The sequence below is a fragment of the Vulpes lagopus genome, chromosome 4, assembly GCF_018345385.1.
Source record: "Vulpes lagopus strain Blue_001 chromosome 4, ASM1834538v1, whole genome shotgun sequence".
NCBI lineage: Eukaryota > Metazoa > Chordata > Mammalia > Carnivora > Canidae > Vulpes > Vulpes lagopus.
Window position 1 is genome coordinate 141,982,282 of NC_054827.1, and position 7,525 is coordinate 141,989,806.

Sequence of the window (7,525 nt, forward strand, 5' to 3'; positions counted from 1 at the left end):
GATGAGCAGCAACTTGACGTTTCTTGTAGTTTTAAATAAAGCATCTATTCTGTGAAATCTAAAAATCTCACTTAAACATAATATAATCACACAGGAAAGGAAAACAAATAAAACAATAAAACCAGTGGTAGTGTACTGTACAATTTTATTACCTATCCATAAAAAGCAAAAACCCATTCCCAAAAAAATGTGAAATCTTCCTTTCATTCCTCAACTTGCCTCCCCCCCCCCCCACAACTCAGCCAAAGTGTCAGGGAATTATATATATATATATGTATATATGTATATATATATATATATATATATATATATATATATATATTTCAGGAAAATTAAAAGAGGACAAAGTAAACAGAGATGACTGACCAGGTCATCTACTCAGATGCTAATGAGATGCTAATGTAAAAATATACAGAAAGAATAGTTCCAAATATGATTTCAAATTTTGTTATGAGTATAGTAGAATAGAGTGAGATACTTTTGATCAGACTTATCAACCTCATAACCATGGATATTTTCGGGTCACTACTTCTTTATTATGGGACACTGTCCTCTTCATTATAGGATATCATTCCTTTCCTCTACACCTAGGTGTTGAAAGCACAACACCTTCCCAAGTTGTAACAACCAAGAGTGTGTATAGACATTGCCAACTTTACCCTAGGGAGCAAAATCAATTCATTATAGAATCATTGCTTTATTTTAATTTCTAAAATTAACCTCAAAGGTTGAGCCACATTAATATAGAATAATCACAAAATTATGAAACTAACATTTTAGGATTTGTAGAAAACAAGTAGTAGGTTAAGTCTTCAGCCAAATTATTTATTGGGAGAAGTAATAGTCAGATCTAAATCTACCATAAATCCCAAAAGAACACAATTGAAAAAAAAATCAAAATTTATATGAAAGCTACCCTAGCTTATATGAAAACCTGAAAAAAAAATCTGTGTAGTTTGAAAACTAGGGAAAATGCTTTCTCCAGTCTATTAACTCACTTAAAAATATTTTAAAAAAGAAAATGCAAAGTAGGTACACATTTTTCACATTATTACCAGTTAGAAAGATAAAATGACAAAATATACTCTTGATTATATCAATTAACTACAAATTGAATGATGAGTTTTGATGAGTTTTGCTTGAAACCATTTATTTTCTACTTTAGAAAGAGGGCAGTGGTTAAACAATAATTATTCTGATGACATAAAAACCATGAAGTAGAGCTTGTTTATAATTATAACTTTAGACTTTAGAAATTTTAATCATTAAGAAATTTTATGTCCAGAGATTACGGGTCCATGGACAGCTTGGCTTGCTATTAATTTAAAACACATTATTTATATTTATATTTGTTTTGCATTTTTATTCCTAGAAAAGTCCAATTCTGATGCCACATGGTGAAGAAGACACTGCCCTTCCTTTAACACAATGTTTTGGAAGTCTTTTCATTCCTAATCAAATAGTAACCAAACCAACCCAACAGAGATTGAAGCTATAATTAGCTTCAGATATTTGTCAGATGAGCATTTTTCTTTTAAAAGAAGATGTTTTTATTAAAAAGAAAGGTACAGCCCTCATTTATTTGTCCATGAACTAACCAAAAAAGTGATTTAACATTAAGAGTAAACCAAGGAAAATGTAACTGCTTCTTTCACATGTCATATTCATTAGCAGAATATATATATATTTTTAACAGAACCTAACAAGATAATGTTTCATTAACTCTAAAGATTGAAAGAGAGTAGAGAAAACACAATAAGATCCTTTTCAAAGAGCTTATATTTCATGCACAGGCATCTTTTTATTTTATTATGTAAGCCAAATGCCAAAGTAAGATCCTAAACATGCTCTTAGCTGAATTAGTTTTTCCATTTGTTTGGTTTTTGTTTAATTTTTAAATTTTATCTCTATTTAAATCTTTTTCTGAAACTAGTAACATAATTCAAATTAATTATGACTTGAAGAATTAGTCAACAAATGAGAATAATGTCTAATATATGCTATGTGTTGTGTTAGTTAACTTATAATTAATCACAGAAGACTATAGCATGGGAGATGGTTGCTCATCTTAGAACAAAAAGTATCAGAGTCAATTATTTGTGAATAGGAGGAAAGATTTGTTTCAATTAGTATAAAATATGGAAAAGTTCTTTCCATGAAAAATTGAAGGGGTGTAAACCCTTTCTATTGTTCCAGAACTACAAATATCAATACCTTATATTTTAATTAAGACTGAAGAAAGGTAAATAAATAGATATAACAATACTTTGCAGCTGACAGTTTGAAGAATGAAGAACACAAATTGAAAATTTTAACATAGTCAAAGCTTAATGAAAAAGAGGAATAATGAGAACTTTCAGAAAAAAAAATCTTTGAGAAATGAAAGAGGAGCAGCAATTGTTTCATTGAGAAATGAAAGGGGTATTTCCTGACAATCTTGTTGTTTTTTTTTTTTTTTTTTTCCAAAGTAGACTGCATACCCTGACATGGAGCCTAAAGCAAGGCTTGAACTCATGACCCTGAGATCAAGATGTGAACTGAGATCAAGAGTCAGATGCTTAGCTGACTGAGCTACCCAGGCACCCCTCTTTGCAATCATTTTTTTTAAAGATGTTTGATAACCATAAGGAGGAAATGGGGCTAAAAGGATAAAGAGGCCATATACTCTTTGAAGTAGCTATTCCATATGAAATTGTGTGGCTCTCAAAAAAGCATAGAGTCAATGGATTATCCAGAGCCAGCATAACTGGATGACATCCCAGGCTGATTACCTAATGTTTGGACTCTTTATTCCTTTTGTCATCATCCCCTGAATATCTAGAATGTCCATCAAATGCATGCAAAAGCCCTTTGTGGTCAGCCAAAAGCACCTTCATGGTCCATTGAAGTCAGGGAAATGCCCTGAGTCATTAGGGGCAATAACAACAATGCAACAATAACAATGCAACAACAACATATTTCCCCTTTTTGCATTATTAGAAGTATTCAATCTCCATGTAAGGCATTTGGCTTTTCAGCATGGACACATTCTACCCTGGGGAAAGCCACTTTCATTTGAAAATAAGGAAAATCACTCTTTTGACTAAAGCAAAGGTAAATGAGGAGTTATGTATCAAAAGAGAACAGTGGTTCTTACTATTTTACAACATGAAAAAACATTTATTGTTATAAATGTAGTCATGTAAAGGATTGGAGAGGAAAGAAAATGGAAAGAGTCGATAAATATCCAGTCTGTTATTACAGTATTCCAGACTTGAGGCGTATGTGCCCTGAACTCAGCTATCATGAACCAAAATACAAAGGAAAAATTGGATTGATCAAATCACAGTTTCTCAGTGCCTGCTATGTACCGCATGGTGATATCTGAATCTTCACATGCATTCTCTATATATTTCTCATAATAATTGTGTTACACAAATATTACTACCACTGTATATGAAGACCAAGCAAAGTTCAAAAAAGTTAAGTACACGGTAAACAGTTTTATCATATTTTAAAACCAGATTTCTTATTTCTATTTTTTTATCAAGATGGCCTGACTGCAAAGACCATATATATTCTTTCTCTAAACCAGAAGTAAGAAAGCTTTCTATAGATCACTTGATAATAAATATTTGGGTTCTGTAAACTGTATGGTCTTTGTGTTAGCTACTTAATTTCTCATTTCAGAGTGAAAACTGATCTAGTTAATATCTAAACAAATGAGTATGACTATGATCCAATAAAATATGATTCACAAAATACCCTGTAAGCCATATTTGACTCGTGTTGCATAGTTTCTGATCTTTGCTTCAACCAATAATATAGCATGCTTGGCACCTCATCTAGATTTCTGTCAGCAAGCTATTGCTCTCATTTCCCAGTTCCTGTCTGATCACAGCTTCATCCTTCCCCCAAAGTATTGCCTACAGCTGATGGAATACTTCAAGTTTTAGATACAGGGAGAAAGTATGAATACCAAGGAGGGCAACCCCACCTAAGCACGTCATTGTGCTAAAATGCAAGAACAGAGGGACAATCTTAAAGACATATTGTTATCAAGGATAATAAATAAAATTAGCAGCAGACTTATCAACAGAAATAATGAGAGTGAGGAAACAATAGAATCAAATGTCTTAAATATGGAAAGAAAATATCTGTTAAACTACAGTTTTATATATAGAGAAAATAATATGGAAAAGTGAAGTCAAAATAAAGATGCATAGAGATAAATATCAAGTTAGGAAATTACTCAAAGTCAGTGAGTCTCCAAAATAAATATTAAGACAGTATTGTTTGTTTGTTTGTTTGTTTGTTTGTTTTAAACCAAAGATGTGAAGAAATTAGGAAGCAGGACTTGTAGATATTTTGGGACGAATACTCTAGACATAGAGGCTTAGCCAGTGCAAAGGCCCTAAGGTGAATCATGCAATAATGTGGATGTACCAAAAGACATAATTGGGAGATTATTAAGAGAGAGGCCAAAGGAATAATTTTGCCACCAAAGGACCATGATATTTAGATAAGTGATATGGGAGCCAAAGAGGGTTTTAATCAAAGGGTTTAAACAATTTAAACAATGCTTTAAAGAATTTTTCCCTTATTATTAGAATTCAGAGTGAGTTTTATCTTTCAAAATCTAGCATTAGGGATCCCTGGGTGGCGCAGGGGATCCCTGGGTGGCGCAGCGGTTTGGCGCCTGCCTTTGGCCCAGGGCGCGATCCTGGAGACCCGGGATCGAATGCCACGTCGGGCTCCCGGTGCATGGAGGCTGCTTCTCCCTCTGCCTGTGTCTCTGCCTCTCTCCCTCTCTCTCTCTCTCTGTGTGACTATCATAAAAAAAGAAAATTAAAAAAAAATTAAAAAAAAACAAACAAAATCTAGCATTAATGTGGATAAATTGTGAGTTTTAGCTAGAATACACCCATATCTTCACATATGAACACACTTATGCAAATACATACAGAACACATTACTTAATAGTCATAACTAGTAGATCGACATGTAAATTTCTATGATATCTAAAATTTCTAGTTATTTTTATGCACATTGATTGATCTTTTTCCAGAGCAGGTTTTATTAGCCTGCTTTAACAAGGAAAACAGCATTTTAATGTGATCTGTTAAAGACAGTTAAACTAATGGAAGAGGCAATAATACAATGCCTGTCATGAATGTTGTTTATTTCTAGGAAGTCAGACTGCCAGCAGAAATATTGGTATATTGGTAACATTTTCAAGTATATTATGTAAGTTGGAAGAAATGAGAAAATGTATACTCAACTATATTTGGCTTTTAAAATCTGTGCTTTTGAAAACTTTCATTCTTGATTCACACAATGAGAATAGACCATACCAATGTTTTTCACAACTAACATTAAATTTAAGAAATTTTAGCAAGGACTAAGTTTGAATATAATTATACAAAAAAGTTAAAAACAAAAAAAGTTTAAAAAAACCCTAAAACTGTTCTTAATTGTGTTTCAAAGAATAATAGCCACTTACCATTATTTTCTAATTCTAAAAGACTGAACTTAAAATTCTTCATTTGGGTTTGCCTTTACTCATACACTGACTTATGTGACCATAGATTAGTGAACAATTTATTAAATAAATGATAAATATATAGGTACTTCTACAGCAGGGATTGGCAAACATTTTCTGCAGAGTCAGTTATGTGTCTCAACCACTAAACTCTGTCTTTGTAGCACAAAGCATAAAATATATATAAATTAATTAGGTAGTGTGTTCCAATATAAATTTATTTGCAAAAAGAGACGGTAAACTGAATTTGACCTATACATAGAGTTTGCTGACCCTACTGTACAACATTAAGAAATAACCAATCACTTTATTTGACTAGAAATTGTATATTGAATAGATATCTGTCTGCAATAGTTTTGATATATATTTGAAGTAATTCAAGCATTGAGGTTCTTTGACCTAAGAAAAACCTCTTAAAAATAAAATAAATTTAAATTTTTCCTTTTGTATTTTATTCTCAATTTTATCTTAATAATTTGTCAAGAACATCAGGGACTACCTACCAAAATATTATCTCTATTTGGCTAACTTTTAAAAATGAAGGGAGAGACACAAAAATGTCAGAAAATCAATTAATTGAAATAAATTTGTATTTAAATCAATTTCCAATAATCATATATATCATATTAGCTCAACTGGATTTTTTTTTTCAACTGGATTTTTAACAATGATTCAGAAGGAAAGATTCAATACTATCAAAATATTCATTCAAATGTTCAGTTTACATAACACGTGTCAATATTAATTTATTTTTATCATTAATACCTAAGTGATTATATATAATTATTAATACTTTTATTTATTTGTTTTTGAGAGAGAGAGTGAGCACACAATAAGGGTGGAGGGTGACAGAGTGGCAGAGGGAGAGAGAATCTATCTATCTATCTTGTATGCATTAAATGACATTATTCTTTACACACTATTTTGTAATTTGCTCTTTGGGTTAACATTACCTCATGACCATTTTCCAAGCCATTAAATATTATTCCACACCATAATGTTTAATGACTGCACAGTGTTATATGGTAACAGTTGAAAATTTATTCAATCAATTTCCTATTCTAAGGCTATTAGGTTGTTTAGAAATTTTTCTATTGCAAACTATATTGCAATGAACAATGTTACAGCTGTATCTTAAATATATCCTCAATTTCTCCTATAAAATAAATACTTAAAAATAAAATTTTTGATGTGAGTGTTATAAAATGCTAAGGCTTTTGTCAAATTATTTGCCATAAATGAACTAATTTAGACTACCACTAATATAATGAGAAATTTTTTCACTACACTGGGTCACTTTTTAAAAATTCTTAACTTTAGAGATGCTAATTATATAAGAAATTGGGCAGTTTATAACTTCTGTGTCAATAGAGTTTTAACTTTGCATTTTACATATTTTTTGAAATTTAACTAAACCTGTCAACAATTTGTCAGCAATGCTGGGAACTGGATTCAGTTCAATTCAGTAGCTAATAGTAAGTACTGATTATGAGCTTGGTCATCTCTAAGGCATTGAGTAACCCAGAATTAGGTAGTTGTATGGAAATTTCAACTCAAAATCTTTGAAATGATACAAAGAAGATTAGCATGGCCCATGTGCAAAGATGACATGCAAATTTGTGAAGTGTTCAGTATATTTAAAATAAGATGAAAACAGAGAGGGTGACAAACAATAGGAAATTCTTAACTATATGAAACAAACAGGGTTGCTGGAGGGGACATGTGGCGGGGGGATGGGGTAACTGGGTGATTGGCATTAAGGAGGACACTGGACTTAATGAGCACTGGGTGTTATATGCAACTGATGATCACTAAACTCTACCTCTGAAACTGATGATATGCTATATGTTAATTAATTGAATTTAAATTTAAAAATATGGATAGATATACAGACATGTTGTACTACTGTTTGCATTATCACTTTTCCTTTGCACTCCACCACAAAGGATCTGGAACCAAACAACTTGCTGAAGTCTTTTTCTGAAAGAAACATGTGATTGTCAG

The 7,525-nt window shown here is 31.7% G+C and overlaps 1 pseudogene; it reads left to right on the top strand.

The window, feature by feature from the left end:
• The first annotated feature begins 7,061 nt into the window (after window positions 1–7,061).
• On the top strand, window positions 7,062–7,160 carry LOC121490213 (annotated as a pseudogene).
• The last annotated feature ends 365 nt before the right edge of the window (window positions 7,161–7,525 follow it).